Raw genomic sequence first — 15,062 nt, 5'->3', positions numbered from 1 at the left:
TTTCTGTCAGAAATCTCTTGCATGCGCATTTGCCTCTGGCAGCATCTCCCTCTCAGCAATGGAGAGGAAGACATTTCAGGAGTCTAAATCACTTCATCTGAAAGAGACACACCTCTGCAGAGGAGATCTCTTCCTTTCTGCCCCTTCTAAACCTAATTTTCAGGTTCCTGTATAGCCTTTGGGGCTTACTTGGCAAGGGGGATAGGATGATGGGGACAGGAATGGAAAGCCATTTGGAGACATTCCATTTATCCCCAGGCTCCCTTCTTTGAATATACCACAAATGTTTTACTTCAGTTCTGAAAAGCCCAATGAGACGCAGGTTATTAATTCATGACTATGACAAGATTATTATGGTTAATTTAACATGTGCAGGCACTTAAGTAACTACTGTTAGGAAATATTTGTCATTAGTTCAAAAATTTCCTGCCTGTAATTTGGCAAATATAAATGCAAGTGTGCAGCAGAAATCCAGCATGACACAAAGAGCACTCATTTGCCATCACCTTTACATGTGACTGTACAATGCTTGACCTTTGCCTTATTTAAATAAGCACAACAAAATGTACTGCAGCATTCATAAATTAAATTCCATTGACATTCATATGCTAGAAAGAGCCCAGATGTAGGAAGAGAAATGGAGAAGCAGACAATATCCCCATGGGCAGCAAAAGGGACACCACTGGGACAGAGGGTGGCAGAGCGGTATTCCTAATCAAAGCTCAAAAAGCAAAGCTGTGCAAAAAAACCCTACTTGTGTGGGCTTTTCTCCCATCTCCTGTGGGTCTGCAATAATTCCTACCAAGGCAAGTGGTGCAGAGTGAAATCACCAAAGTGGTTTCAGTCAGGAACAACTTGTCTCTCAGGCACAGCACAGACCTCCAGGGTCACCCCATCACTCCTAGGCAGGGAACTCCCTGCCTCAAACTTCTGTGTTTCACTTGCTTTTCCAGGGAGGTAGGTGAAAATTCTGTGTGTATGGAGCTATTACAGGAACAAATCAGAAACTCAAGTCCAAAATAACCAGTTTCACGGTATCTTAGAAGGGTCCCAGCACTTCTTTGCCTTTGCTTGTCCCACAGGCAGGTCCAAAGTCAGGTGAGTCTCACAAAGGCTCATTAGCTCTGTGGTTTTGAAAGACCTGTTACTATCAGATGCATCCGACCTATCAGGCCCTCCTCACTGCAGGAGCTCCATGCATTGCCTGGACTTCTTCAGTTCCCTCATGTGGTGAAAACTCCTTAGGGAAATCCTGAGGAACGTTTTGGTACACTTTTATCTTCGAGCTCCATATAGGTGTTTCAGAATAAAACTTGGGAACATACAATCAGAGGGAATTTCCTGAGCATTCAGTGCAAGCAAACACTCAATATAATCCCTCCACAGGCTGATTAAAGTCTTATTTTGAAAACTATTCAAATTCAAATGCTATTCCAGAACTTGGTAACTCTGATGGTTAGAAAATCTCAGACTAAATGACTGGTGTATACCTGTTTGGTTTTGTGCTAATGTAATACTTTCCTTGAAGGAGCCTTTTTCTTTTGCCACAGGTATTTAGAGAAGATGTCTATCTCCCCTTTCAGCCTTCATCTGCAAAGCCAAATAAGTCATGGCATCTTAATTTCCTCACAGATAGAAGCTCTCTATTATCTTGACATTTTACTAACCCTTCTCTGCACCTGCCCTATTCCAAGCCCACCTCTTCTGGCAGCCAGATGCCCAGAACCAGACACTGGGTCCCAGGCAGCCTCTATAGCTAAATGACACAAAGATAACTCTTGGATTTAAGCTTCCCAGCTCCTAGTTAGGCTTGCATATGTTGACAGACAAACAGAGAGAAAGCATTCACCTGCCTCCTCTTGATTACTCTACTGTAGAGTCCAATTACATGTTTGAGCTATTTACTATCAAGGAACACTGTTCATGCAAGGCCAGTGTTGCAATAACCTTTCCAGACTTGGCTCTTTCCTAGGTCCAACCACCCAGATGCTGCTGCTGACTGCCAATACCAGACTACAGGACCCATTCCAGCTTCTTTTCAAACCCCGAAGTGCCAGCATATGCTCCCTTGGCTGAATTTGCAAGGGCCCAGCCATCTGTGTATCTACAGAGTGTCTCTGGTGTAGGTATAATGGGAAAATATTTAGCCTTTTACATGCAGTTGGCAAATATACTAGCTCAAGCCTGAAGAAATTCTGATCCTCTTTGCTTAAAGGCCTCCTTTTTTTAAACATTTTTAAAATATTTGTGAGTCACAGCAATGGGTAGGCAATGAGATATCTAGCAGAGCTCCTAGCTCTGCTAGAAGAGCATTACTAAGAGGACACTACCAGGCTTTGTGAACAGAGAAAAGATCAGGAGGTGCTGGGTGACTAAATCTCTCAGGTCCCACACTATGTTCTGAGGGTGCTATTTTACTGAAAGAGCTAGATCAAAGCTACTGAAGACGTTTCTGCTGTTAACTGCCTCCTGAAAGTTGTTGACCTAGAGACCAGAACAATTAAATGAAATGTGAAGCACCTCCTCAAACAGATATTTTTCCTACTCTGTCCTACATCACCTAATCAGACAGTAGTATGAAGTTACACACTTGGGAGAGCTTTTTGTAATAAAGGACATCATGAACTGCATGAAGATACTGACCTGGAATATATTTTTTCACTCTTCTCATGTGGACACACACCCTGCGAGTCCTAGGAAAAAATGTATGAGCTCTCCCATAGGTATGATAGAGACAAAAAGTCTGGGATACCAAATTGGACATGCACACTTAAAAAGCAGCTGCTGTATCAGGTATGCAATGTGAGACTCTGGGAATTGTTTTTCTGAATACTAAATGTGGAAAATATCAGTTGAAGCTGCACTTAGTCTCTCTGAAGAAATCAGCTTCTGAATGCCTTAGAGTCAGCACTCAAATTAAACAGCTCCATATTAGAAATAATTAAAATATATTGCTTAAAAATAATCTGGTCTTTTATGTCCCTATTTAGAATCCACCACTACAACCTTCTGTGCAAAAACCATATAAAGATGCTTACAGTGTACCTGTCCCAGAGATGTGCAGCCAGATCTTTGGCTGATGTCACTTGGCATGCCTTTGCTCAAGTTAATTGGAGCTGTATCAATTCATATTTCTGAAGAGATGGAATGTGCTGCTTATAGACTTCTGAAAAAGGCAAGTTAAACAGCTTGTATGCACCTGGAAACATTAATTTCCATGTTTTTCAAAATATGAAAACTGTATTTTCTGTGAAGAGTGGTCCTTCAGAAAACTATCATGCCAGCCCTGTACCAGTACTAGATATGAACATACTCTGGTTTGATTCCCACTATTTGTGAGTAGAGAAGAGAAGCTACAACACAAGAAAGAAAAATTTTTTATAAGTATTTTTCTTAGAATGGCACATCGCGCTAATTTTTACATTTGACAAAGGGCTTCTACTTGTAATCTATCACAGGGAAACAAAATCCCATTGTGTTACTAACCAGAGGCAATGATTGCTGGCCTCTGCAAACAATACGCAACCAGAGGGACTTGCTGCTTTCTATTTTGCAAACATGCTACCAACTGTGAGTTGCAGTGAGAGCATGGCAACCAATAACTCTTGATCACTTAAAGATTTTTCATTAGCCAGTTCTACAATAAATTAACTAGAGAAGTTTAAAGGTTGTTTTCAACAATTTATATATAAATACACACCACAAAGAACAAGGGAAGACAGTTCATCTTCCTACTTAACTTTTTTACTTACCATCCAATGAAACTTTAATAAGTACAAAGGCAGGTCAATAGTCCCAGAATGAATGTTGTGCACCTGTGTAACCAAGAAACACATTTCACCTGTAGGAAAACAATCCTTAAAGTATCTCAGACATAAACTTTCTTCAGCTGCTTACCTGCGTAGGTTTCTGTTTGTCAGATTCAAAACACCACAAAAGGCTACTGGTGTTTCAGAAGGGATCTGTCACCTTGCCAGACATTTAAGTGGTAGCAAAACAGCAGAGGCACTTTCAAGTTTATGCAGAGAATCCTGAAAGTCTCAATTTGGTTCGACTTGGACAGTGCATCCTACATCTCATCAGATACCCAGCATGGGTCCCAAAGCATGAGTTATGAGCACTGTCGTGATCCTTTCCCAAGTGATCCCTGTATCTAACGCAGAAGGAGTCGGTCAGAGGAAAAAGCACCAGTATCCCCCAGTTGCTAGGTAACAAGCAGGGAGATCCTGACCTGAATTCTTAGTGGAGGCTGATGTTACTCAGGAAGCTTAGCTGGGTCCTTCCTGGAAAAGTTACTCCTGGCTTTGTAAAGGCCACTGCATAGCACCCAGGACAAAGGGACACCTGCTGAGTTATTTTTACGATAAAAAGGCACCTGTTTTGAATATAGGAAGCGCACATACAAAGATAGAGGGTGACATTTTCTGCTCTTCATGCCAATGAAACCAGAAAGTTTTTAACCTTAAAATAAGATCTATTTCAAATCTGGTCATAAATAAAGCAGAAGAAACCACCCACCCTGTGCACAGCCTCAACATTAATAAATGCAATGAGAGAATATTAAGCATATGAAAACAAAAAAAAAGAGTTATCCTATACACCATACTATGAAGTATAATCTAAAGCCAAGCTCAATATAGAAAACTGAAAGGAAGCAAATCAGGGAAATTTATGATGACACAATAACACTGCTTTTTCTGGCCATGTAAATATTTTAAGTTATTGTCATGCCATTGTATTAATTACTCTATTTAGCTTGCAAATTCCTCAGGATGTATTTTCTAACAGATGAAAAGTTAGAAATGCTGAGCCAGACCTGAAGAGCTTAAGTGCCTCTGAGTCCCTTGGATGGGGTATACCCGGCCCTATCATCCTGTATAGCAAAAGGAAATAATGCCTCCTCATATGCAGAATAACGCGAATGTCAAAGACCCAGTTATCTGGAAAATATGCCTGTTTGCTTTCTACTGGCTCCAAGGAACATCTTGGCAAAAATGGCATGAAAGCAGTGCTGGGCACACCACGTGTGGCAAGGCTCCCACAGGCTGGAGGGGCCCATGAGGCTGGGAGGGCTGAGGGGTATCGGTGCAGAAATAAGCCCTTTCATTCCAGTCAGCTGCTTTCCCATCACATCTGAGCACATTGTCACACGTGAGCAGCTCCCTCATTGCTCAAGTGGATTCTGCCAGTCCCAGACAGGAATATCTGTAAGGTCTCCAGCTCAGCCAGGGCAGTAGCTTCCATATCTCTGCATGAGTTCGTAATGGGTGTACCTACCACCCAGCCACCACACAGGCAACTGCTGTCCTAAAGAAGGGTCTCGGGGACAGGAGAACTGGCCTGTCATGCCTAGAGAAGTCCAGCTATGACTTTAAAAGGAATCACTCCACAATAGCCTTCTAGCTGGTAGGAACAAAGCAATGCTTTAATGGAAGGGAAAGGCACACAAGTGTCTTTGCAGCCCTGCTCAGCTGTTCAATGGCACACCTAATGCTTACTCCTAATGTATGCAGTGTATCCCCAAAAAGGCTCTCCTTTCACTGTAGCCAGATTCAGTGAATTCAGTGGCCTGACAAATCTGTGTTCAGCAAAGCATGAGGTCAGGAAGTAGTCTTTTAGCTATGCTTCAGATCTCTCCCTCCCCATAAATGTCTCTTTATCCAGGGAATCAGTCTATCCCTGCAGCAATTATAACTGCCCAAAACCAGATGAGTATTACGGTGCTTCAAATCCCTTTCTGAACAGGAGCCAAAGCTCCTATTGATAGGAAAATTATAGTTCTTTCATTCATTTCCCTTTCTCATTTTATGGCAGAAAAAGAGCTCAGAGTTAAGTCCTAACCCATAAGCACTTAAATTTCCAGACAAAATAGTTATGGATGTCACAGTCTGAATTCAGCATGGTTAAATTAATCCAGGTTTTAAATAGACTCAAAATATAAAAATCGCTATAGATAACCAAGAGGCATTTGGAGGAAACATACTGAAAATTTAAGATATTAAATATATACTCACCTGCTGCTAAAGAAAAACTGAGCATGTAACAACACAGCACAAATCAGAAAACACAGCTCTGTACAGTGCAACTGTTTTTTAAGCAGCGCAGATACTCTGAAACAATTTTCTGATGAGAGGCCATCTTACAGATACCATCACCAGGAGACAAAACAGTGCAGAAAATCTACTCATAGAAATATTTCTGGTTTGGATAGCTCTAGACTATTTTTTAACATAGATTCAGCTTTTGCAAACCAAGTGAAGTGGATGGCACTCCGGCGCATCTTTTCCTACAGATCCTTCCAAATGGTCTTAATGTTCAGCCATGCAACAAGCTGCATTAAATAGCAGATACTAGAGAAAACAGAGGAAGCTTGGCAAGATGAAAGATGTAGCAAATATAAGCTTTTACTAGTGAGGCCCTTAATAGAGGCAAAGAGAAATTAAAAGACACAAGTATGGTAGATTTGAGAAGAAATGGAGAACTGCTGAGCCTAAAAGAGAGAGGAAGAAGGAAATAATTTCAGGATTCATGTAAAAGCTAGAAAAAAGATGTAGATGAAAACAATGCTGTTGGAAATGCTGATTCCATGGAAAGCACAAACTGGACACCTCTCTTTTAATATTTCCTCCTGTCATGTCTTGAACAGCAAGAACACTTAAGTAGCAAAACAGATTTAAGTGGAGTACAGAAAATTCACTCCATAGTGTTAAAAATAACCTGTCACATCTTCCTATTGTCTAAACTGGCATAACTCCACCAGCTTCATTTTATGCCAGCTTAAGACTTGGTCAAATGCTATAAGAGGAAGGTAGCAGTTCTCTTACATGTTTCACTTTGCCTGCAGGCAGACTTCTGCATATGGTGTGTCTATTTTAGAAGAATATCCTTAATGAAGGATTTAATCTCCCTGATGAATACAGAAAGATGCCAAAGTGCCAAACTTGTCAAACACACCTTGCAACAAAACACAGTGTTAAAATTTGCTTTACTTGGCTATATACTTGCAAAGCCATGTAAAACAGACAGCTCCAAATTGCCTGACTTCAATCACTGAAAGTCAAACACTGCTATTCAAATCCCTCTGTAAAGGTGTAGTATTACAGTAATTGAGATGGTCCCTAATCTGCTCACATCTCCGCTCACATCAGTGACACAGTGCCGAGAAGTCTCCGGGTTGTTCAGCCGCAGAAGGAGCTGCGTGAAGCACTGATTCACGCTGATGAATTGTAACCAAGCAACACTGCCAGCATCTCTCCAGCCCATTGTTCAACTGAGCTGGGGGAGAATAGCAGCAGAACAGCCCTGAAAAAACCTGCCAAACTCCAACTTCAATTAAAGGATACCATCCCTCTAACACTCAGCATAGTAAATTTTTTAGCCAAAATTTAACAGAAATAAACTGGTACTTCTCTCTCAGGAAAGATAATGACGTGCCTGAAGGCAGCAAGTTAATTTCTGTGTGTCCAGGACCTCTAGTAAACCATCTTCACAAAAGCAAGAGTTGAAATTTACTTGACACAAGAAAATGCAGGGCAATGAATTATTCATCTGAGCAGAGGGACAGAAATACTGCCTTTTTGTTAGTCTGGCTATTAGACACTGAGGGAAACTAAAGAAAACTTTTTCAGATACAGTAACTAATCAGTAACAACACAGATGAAATGGAAAGAAAATAGATATTTGAAAATTTTGTTCAGTGAGAGTTGGCAACTTTTTCCCATGTAAATGTCTGAAAATAACAGTTAATGCTGCTCATCATCACTCATGTGAACCTTATTATCAACAGAGGCATTAAAAACTTAGATTTATGAGAGATTACAATACTGAAATATTTTCCTTTTATTGCAGTTAAGTGGTGGAATTATTTGTTCTGTTTAATGCCATGGGCCTGGATCTCAAGAACAAAATTCACTGCAAAATTATCCACTGTTGCCCTTCATGGAAATAAGATGACACAGTCTGCTAACAAAACTATTGGTTACTAGATGTTTTTGCAATGTTCAACAGTATCCTCATTTTACCAGAAAACGAAAAAATCATGTATAACTTAAGAATACGATACAAAATTGACTTGTTTTTATAACATAAAAGGCAGGCTAGCAGCTGTAGGCATTTCTCAGAGCATAAAAACCAAAAGCACTGACCTGTAAAACAGAAATAGTAATAACATCTGCTAGACTTCTGGGCTCTGAAATCACATTCCCTGAGAGCAAGTTTCCAAAAGAAAGGCTGGGCACTTATGTAAGATACCAATTCCCTTTTCAATGGACAATGTTTCCCTTTTGGAATTTTACGTAAAAGCCTAAGTGCAAAGCCACACACATCTTTCTTCTCCAGGAATTAATGTAGTCAGGCAAAGTAACAAAATGCCATGGCACAGGCATAAAAATAGATTTTTATCAATGTCTTTCAGAATTTCTGATATCATAGAATGGTTTGGGTTGGAAGGGACTCTAAAGATCATCTAGTTCCAACCCCCCTGCCATGGGCAGGGGCACCTTCCACTAGATCAGGCTGCTCAAAGCCCCATCCAACCTGGCCTTGAACACTTCCAGGGATGGGGCATCCACAAGTAATGTTAGATCACCCTCTTTGCTTACTTCCATGCTTGTCTTTCTAGACCCTTTCTACAAACAATGTTCTTAGGTGTGGTCTTTTCAATCCCAACATGGGGGATCAAGCAGTTCTGTATTCACTATTCAGTGTGGAGTATCACCAGGAGCTCACACAGGTAGGAATGCTGCTGCTTAGGCTCTGCCTGCTTAATAGTTTAGGGTCCTTGTAAGTCCTCAACAGTGCCACAGGCTTTGGCACCACACAGGACTCCTTGTAGGCTCAAAGCCTGCTCTCCCATGGTATGAGTTCCCACCAACTTCCTCTCAATGTGAGCAGATATTTAAAGCAGAACTTGGTCTCATCATCTTCTTTCCCTTCATATGTTTGCCAGATGGCTTTATTTAATGTCTGTTCTCTGAATTGGCTCTTAGATAGATTTTTTTTTCCCTTTACATTTGCCATCTGCTGGTCCAAACAGCTGAATGATACACTTCCTTTTCAATCTTATAGCATAAATTCATTATTGCTGTCAACTTGGCATCCAAAATAGTACGGCAGGCAGACTGGCAGGTCTGGGTAATGCCTTGCTCCACCAACAGGAATTTAGTCCTTGTTCCTTTGAGAGCCATCAGCATAGGAGCAAAGTTTTTAAGTTAAGATGGGACAAAGTACAAAGCCAGAGCGAAAGACAGGTACCAAGAAGAACTGTGAACCGTGTTCAGTGATGAAAAGTGGTCTGTGTTGCAGCTATTTCTTGGAAGCAGGATTTGCAGCCCCAGCAGCTGGCAGGGCATGTTCTTGTACAAAGAGAAGACATCAAGCTATGCAGCAGCTAAGTGCAGAGAATTGCATATGGACTTCCAAAAGAAACAAATGCTGTGTGGGAAAAAAAACTTGACTTGAAACCTTCAAATAATTTTCCGGAGTCTTCAGCAACTGTCTTGCTCTTTTCAGTGAAAATGTATGAGGACTCTTGTGAAATAACTGATGTGGATATGGGACTGTGCCTTCACCCTGCAGGGTGCCCAGCCTGGGCTGCACTACAGGGGCAGTGCCAGAACAAGGGCTTGCAAAACTGTAATAGCAGCTGGCTGGGAAGGGTGTCAGGAGGAGGACAGAAGCAGCACAAGAGGAGGAGGAAGGGAAAGGTGCCAAAAAGTCTTGTTGTGACCCCACCTAAATGCCTAAGAGCAAGGTATTACGGAGTTGCCTGAATGCACATGTTTTACCCGTCTTGTTATGTTAAACTCAGAATTTTTAAGAGACTATTCTGTCTCAAGTGTTTGCACAGTTCCAAGCACAATAGCTTCTTGTGCTGGCTGAGTCTTTTGAATACTGTAAGAATACAATTAAATAATAAGAGCAGTAAAAAGCTTGATGCTATTCATACATGAGAATATCTCACATGGCTCTGGAAAAATCACAGCCACAGCAACACTCTCAACAAACACATTTGCTAATCCTCTCATTACTATTGTGGCTTTCTTTTATGGGTAAAGACAGAAAAAATGTCATGAAAAAATATTGACTGTATTTCATATCTGAATACCACAAAAGACCAACAGTTTATCCAAACAGTGTAAGTGAACAAAAGCTTGAAAACTCCTACCTTAATGCTTCTCTCTATATTTAAATTTGCAAATACACTTGTCTTTTTCTGTTTTCTCTGTGGTTTTGGTGGCTCAGCTGACATCCAGTAGCCTGTCTACTCTCCACTTTCTCCACGCATTACATGGTCAAGTAAGTGGAAACAGTGTGAGGTTTGCAGTGTCTTGATCTCTTAATGTTTAGATAAATGCTGATACTACAGAGCTGGTCCTAGTTTTGCAGAGCTTCCTACCTCAGTTATGAAGGTAATAAACCTAACCTGGTGGTTCAGTGCCCTTGGTCTCAGCAGCTCTGATCCAATGTCCGTTGAAGCCTAAAGAAAGACTCCTTAATTAGCCAGTTAGTGTCAAATAAAGCACAGTTAGGCTCGAGTGCCACTGAAGAATAAGATGTATACATTCTTTTGCAATGCAAATTCCTTTGCTGCTGAACTGTATGGAATTGACCCACCTGCTCCAGGTCTCCATGTAACCTGATACTGATACACCACCCAATGTTCAAGGGAGGGGTGCTGAGAAACAGATTTCTTGAAATTCCCAAGCTGTTTTATATGCTTCATGTTGGTGATTCGCAATCAGATTTCTGGTTGTCACCATCATGAATGGAAGGATAAAAATTCAGTGACAAGTTATGAAATGTTACATCTGCTCTAAAAGGTATAACGACCAGCCAAAACCAATGCGTCAAAGAAATGTGTAAAACAGCTCCAGATTTATCCAGATCCAGTGCAAGCCAGGTCTATATTTGAAAGCTGCACTGGTACAGATGTTAGTAGGTGTATGAATAAAGGGTGGGAAGACTCTACCACCAGTTTACATATCCATGGTAACTAAGAGAGGATCTCCTGAGAAAAAGAGCTGTGAGATGGGGAACAAAGAATTCTTTTCCCCTTTGAGGGCTAAATAGCTCACACCATCTAGTGAGATTATTTAGGATGGGGACATGTGCACCTCTGTATTATAAGAGCAACAAGGAAAAGAGAACAACATGGCATCTTCAGTCCTCAGAGGGCTTGTCTAGCCTACACTGTAGTCCATGTCTCTGCATGTTCACAGCTCTTGTTCCACCTAGGCTGAAGTTGATGCAAACACAACCGTGGCCATTCAAACAACCCATTATAATATACATAATACAGTACAGTACCCAAGACATACACTGGCTGGTTGGGACGTAAAGGCTACAGAAAGAAACAATGGCCTTCTATGCAGCTCTCAGGATACAGTATTTAGACACCAATAACAGAACCATTTAGGCTGGAAAACATCTTAGAGGCCACCGAGTCCAACCTTTAATCTAGCATTGCCAAGTACCAGTGTAGCTCATTTCCCTCTGTGTGTATGAGTATGCTCTGAATACATTTATGATGACACAACTGCATCAACTCTAGGCTGGGTTTTACAATTTTTACTGTTTCATGACTAGTCATAAAAGTTCTATTACTATTGAAGGACAACATCCAGAGGAAACATAAACAATTTCAGAAGAATTAAAAAGCCAAAAGACTCCATGCAACACAGAGTGATACCAGTGTCCTCACACATGTACCATGATTCAAATGATTCAAAGGGCAACCACCTGAGTTCCCAACTGCTCTGTGTTCCCCAAACAACAATCACAGACAGAACTGCCATCTATCTTCATTTCCTTACAGCCATCATTGGAGCAGGAGGGCAGTTCTATCACCAGCACTAAGCTGAGCCCATCTGGACTGGATTCTGGGTGCCTGCATGCAGAGCTGCCAGGCAGAAGTCAGACTGACAGAAGAAATAGGCACCATCTTCCATGCTGCTGTACATAACCTCTGAAGCAGAAGGATGAAAAAATTCTACAAATATAGTTTCTTTTAATAATCTCCTTTTCTTATTCTCCTGCTTCTGCCACAATTTTTAGTTTTAGATATGTGAGTCTCTGCATATGGTCCTGTTCTCCAGCTTATTTCGGGTCCAGGTTTTTCTAGGGTTCTACTAGAGGCAAGAAAGACTGATACCAAAAAGAAAGGGGAAACTGAAAGAAAATTGAGGAAAACAAAGCCTTTACATACCCAGAAAGTCACCTGAACATCCAAACAGAAGCAGAAAAGTTCCTTCTTCTTTTAAAATATATCTCCTGTTTCCATGCTATACTAACTACATGGTATGTTTTTAAATAATCTGTTTTAAAATAAGTTGGGTGTGATCTAGTTACTAAATGTTGCATGATTTGATTTAATAATTACACAGCAGAGCAAACTACTTTCCTAATCTAGAATAAGATGTAAAATTCTACAATGCCTTTAAGAAAATGGAACTTAAGTACCTTTTTTTTTTTTCCAATGACAGGTAAGCCCAGGAAAAAGTAATTTTCTATTTCAGTTGGTTTTCAAAGTCTTAGAATTGACAGTTGCATGTAAACAATTTACATCTTCACTTTTACACCTACAATCAATCAGCATTGATTTATGCAGCACACAGTGTCTTTATTTCTTGATTAACTTCCCTTCAAGTTTTCACTGTAAGCCAGTGATATTTTATTAGAGGTAACAGTGATACTTGTATTAATTTCCTTCATTATATTCAGTCGCTCATAACTTTGGCAGGTGGTGTAACTTTTAGGTCCTTTGAGTGAAGGGACAAAAGGATGAATAACTTGTGATGGTGTAACTGGAGTCCACCCCACACACAAGAGGCAGATTACAGCTCCACAATGAACTTTGGTCCTGACACACTCAGCCTTGTGCTTTGACTCAGCAAAGTAAATAATGCTCCTTACAAGCAGTCTGCACAAAATTGCCAGGGCATTCTGGTTTAACAAATAGCATGTTATCAGGCATTACACATCCAATATAATTAATTAAAATATTTAAAAACCGAAGTGGTCTCACCCAGTATTTGGCAATTTCCTGCTCCTAAGCAAAGTGGCTGAGTAATAAGAAACATCACAAAGACTAGCTAAAAGTTGAAGATCATTTTGATAATGAACCTTCTCATGTAAGTAGACCATTTGCATGTTCCTATCACAGTAACACTCTTACCTTCACTAGCAAATGGCTTTTGCTTCCTTACCCTAACCTTTTAAAGCAGATATTGTCTCCAGATCACTACAAACTGTACAGACTGTTGTGGAGTAAAAAGTTTTAATAACATCACAGCAGACTCTTGGGCTGAGTTAATTCAGCTTCAGTCCAATTCTAACAGTCAAATAAACAGAGTTAGGATGATGCTCAGTGCTATTGTAAATTCCAACCACATTCCATACTGCAGAGTGGACGGAGGAAACAAAATGGTGTAATCACTTATAAATACTATGAAGAAAACTAGATTGGTCACTTTTATTTTGCCCTATGCTTCAGAAATAGAGGCTATTAAAATAACAACTAGTCAGATACAAAAAGTTAGGAGGAAATGAGACTTTATATTATGGAAATACAGCTGACAAATGCAGTGCTATGTAGGAGCAGATGTGCTTGAAAAAACAATGAAATACTTTTCAGCAGAATTTGCAAGTTTGTTTTGTGGAGGTGGAACCAAGAAGCCCTTGCTGGAGATTCCCACACCATCTTCCACAGATCCAAAGTACCTAGGAGTTCAACAGGAAGTTGAGATGTACCTATCTGCACACATGGTCCTCTTATCTTGTGATTGAGCTACAGCTTGTGACTTCCATTCAGAATAAGACAGCAAAGCAGCTGAGCTGGTTATTAAACCAGACTGTTGAAGTAATGTAAGTAAAAACTACAGAATCTGATTTAAAAGTCTAATTGTCAGTATTTTGCTTTGACTAAGAAACTCACTAAATCAGGCTCATTGCAAGAGTTGCAGAGAATGTTTCAAGAAAACTGACCAAAAATTGTTTGTGGACACATGACAATTTACAATTTTTGCTCTCTGCTCACAGAATCATTTCATATCAGATTCACAAGATTAGCTATTGCTAAAAACATCCTCTCACTGTGAGAAAGGTGATGGAAACACCTTTTTACTCTAGAGCAGACAGCAGTTCCTTAAAGAACTCCATCAGAGTCCAAATAAAAACACTCATACACTTATGTTAACAGTGTTGAGTTAGACAAGCATTGGTAACCAGTTTAAAAAGTATAATTTTGTCAAAACAGCAGGCCAGCTACTATTATCCTTCTGTATAGTGCAGACTCAATGCAAATGTCAGAGGAGCCAGTCTGTTTACTCAGTTCAAGTATTTCTGAAATGGACTAACCTTCAGTGTCATAAACCTTTGCCCATTCAAGGGTTGAAGCCCACCTGGGGACCCTGGGTTATCAGATATGCAGTGGTATATTATTACACAGCCATGATTTCAACTTGCTTCTAGGAAAGATATTCTTTTCCTCCTATCATCTTCCACTGTTAAATTTCAAGTTAATAACCCATTGTTGCAACTTGTTTAAGCATTACTGAAGCAATTCAAAACAAGAGTAAAATGCAACAGAGTTTCCTTATCCAAGGACATAATGAAAGCAGCAGAACCATCATCTATAGATGCATGGCAAGTCCAAAGGAGCAACTGATGTTCTAGGGCAGAGAGCTGTCCCTTAAGATTGATCACAAATGCAGGCATTTGTATGGCAGAGATATTTCTGTGCAAAAGAAGAAAGAAAGGAAGGAGAAACTCTGCAGGAAAAACAGTAGTAAAGGCTGCAGAAAGTCTGAGGGAAAGCAAGAATTGTTATTGAAAAAGAATTCCTAAAAAGGGCTAATGATAGGGCGCCACTTCACTGGTGACAGAACAAAATAGGGACTGATGCTCAGAGAAGCCTCCCTCCTCTTCAATGAATTCTACTTCATCCATGGAATCAAGGTTTGTTTGGGGTTTTGTTTTTAATTATCAGGATTAGATCTGGCTTCATCATCAGATTAACATGAGCTAAAAGCCTGGTTTTGACCTAAGTTTTGACAGCCTCAGAT

At 40.3% G+C, this 15,062-nt stretch overlaps 1 protein-coding gene and 1 long non-coding RNA gene across 4 annotated transcripts in view; one reads left to right on the top strand and one right to left on the bottom strand.

The window, feature by feature from the left end:
- LOC128784380 (uncharacterized) overlaps window positions 1-3,157 on the top strand; it is a 55,770-nt gene extending 52,613 nt beyond the window's left edge. The window contains exons 2-3 of the long non-coding RNA XR_008429462.1: window positions 1,973-2,122; window positions 2,991-3,157. This is a non-coding gene — a long non-coding RNA (uncharacterized LOC128784380). The remainder of the gene's footprint in view (window positions 1-1,972; window positions 2,123-2,990) is intronic.
- Window positions 1-15,062, bottom strand: part of CRACDL (CRACD like) — a 65,724-nt gene that overhangs the window by 40,472 nt on the left and 10,190 nt on the right. The window contains exon 2 of one of the 3 annotated variants that reach the window (XM_053935942.1): window positions 3,753-3,815. The exons of the other annotated variants lie outside the window; for them this stretch is intronic. The gene's annotated coding sequence lies outside the window, so the exon portion shown is untranslated. The remainder of the gene's footprint in view (window positions 1-3,752; window positions 3,816-15,062) is intronic. 3 annotated transcript variants of the gene reach the window in all.

The sequence above is a fragment of the Vidua chalybeata genome, chromosome 2 (assembly GCF_026979565.1).
Source record: "Vidua chalybeata isolate OUT-0048 chromosome 2, bVidCha1 merged haplotype, whole genome shotgun sequence".
Lineage (NCBI taxonomy): Eukaryota > Metazoa > Chordata > Aves > Passeriformes > Viduidae > Vidua > Vidua chalybeata.
Note: the sequence above shows the minus strand (reverse complement) of the source record. Positions and strands in the feature narration are given on the sequence as shown.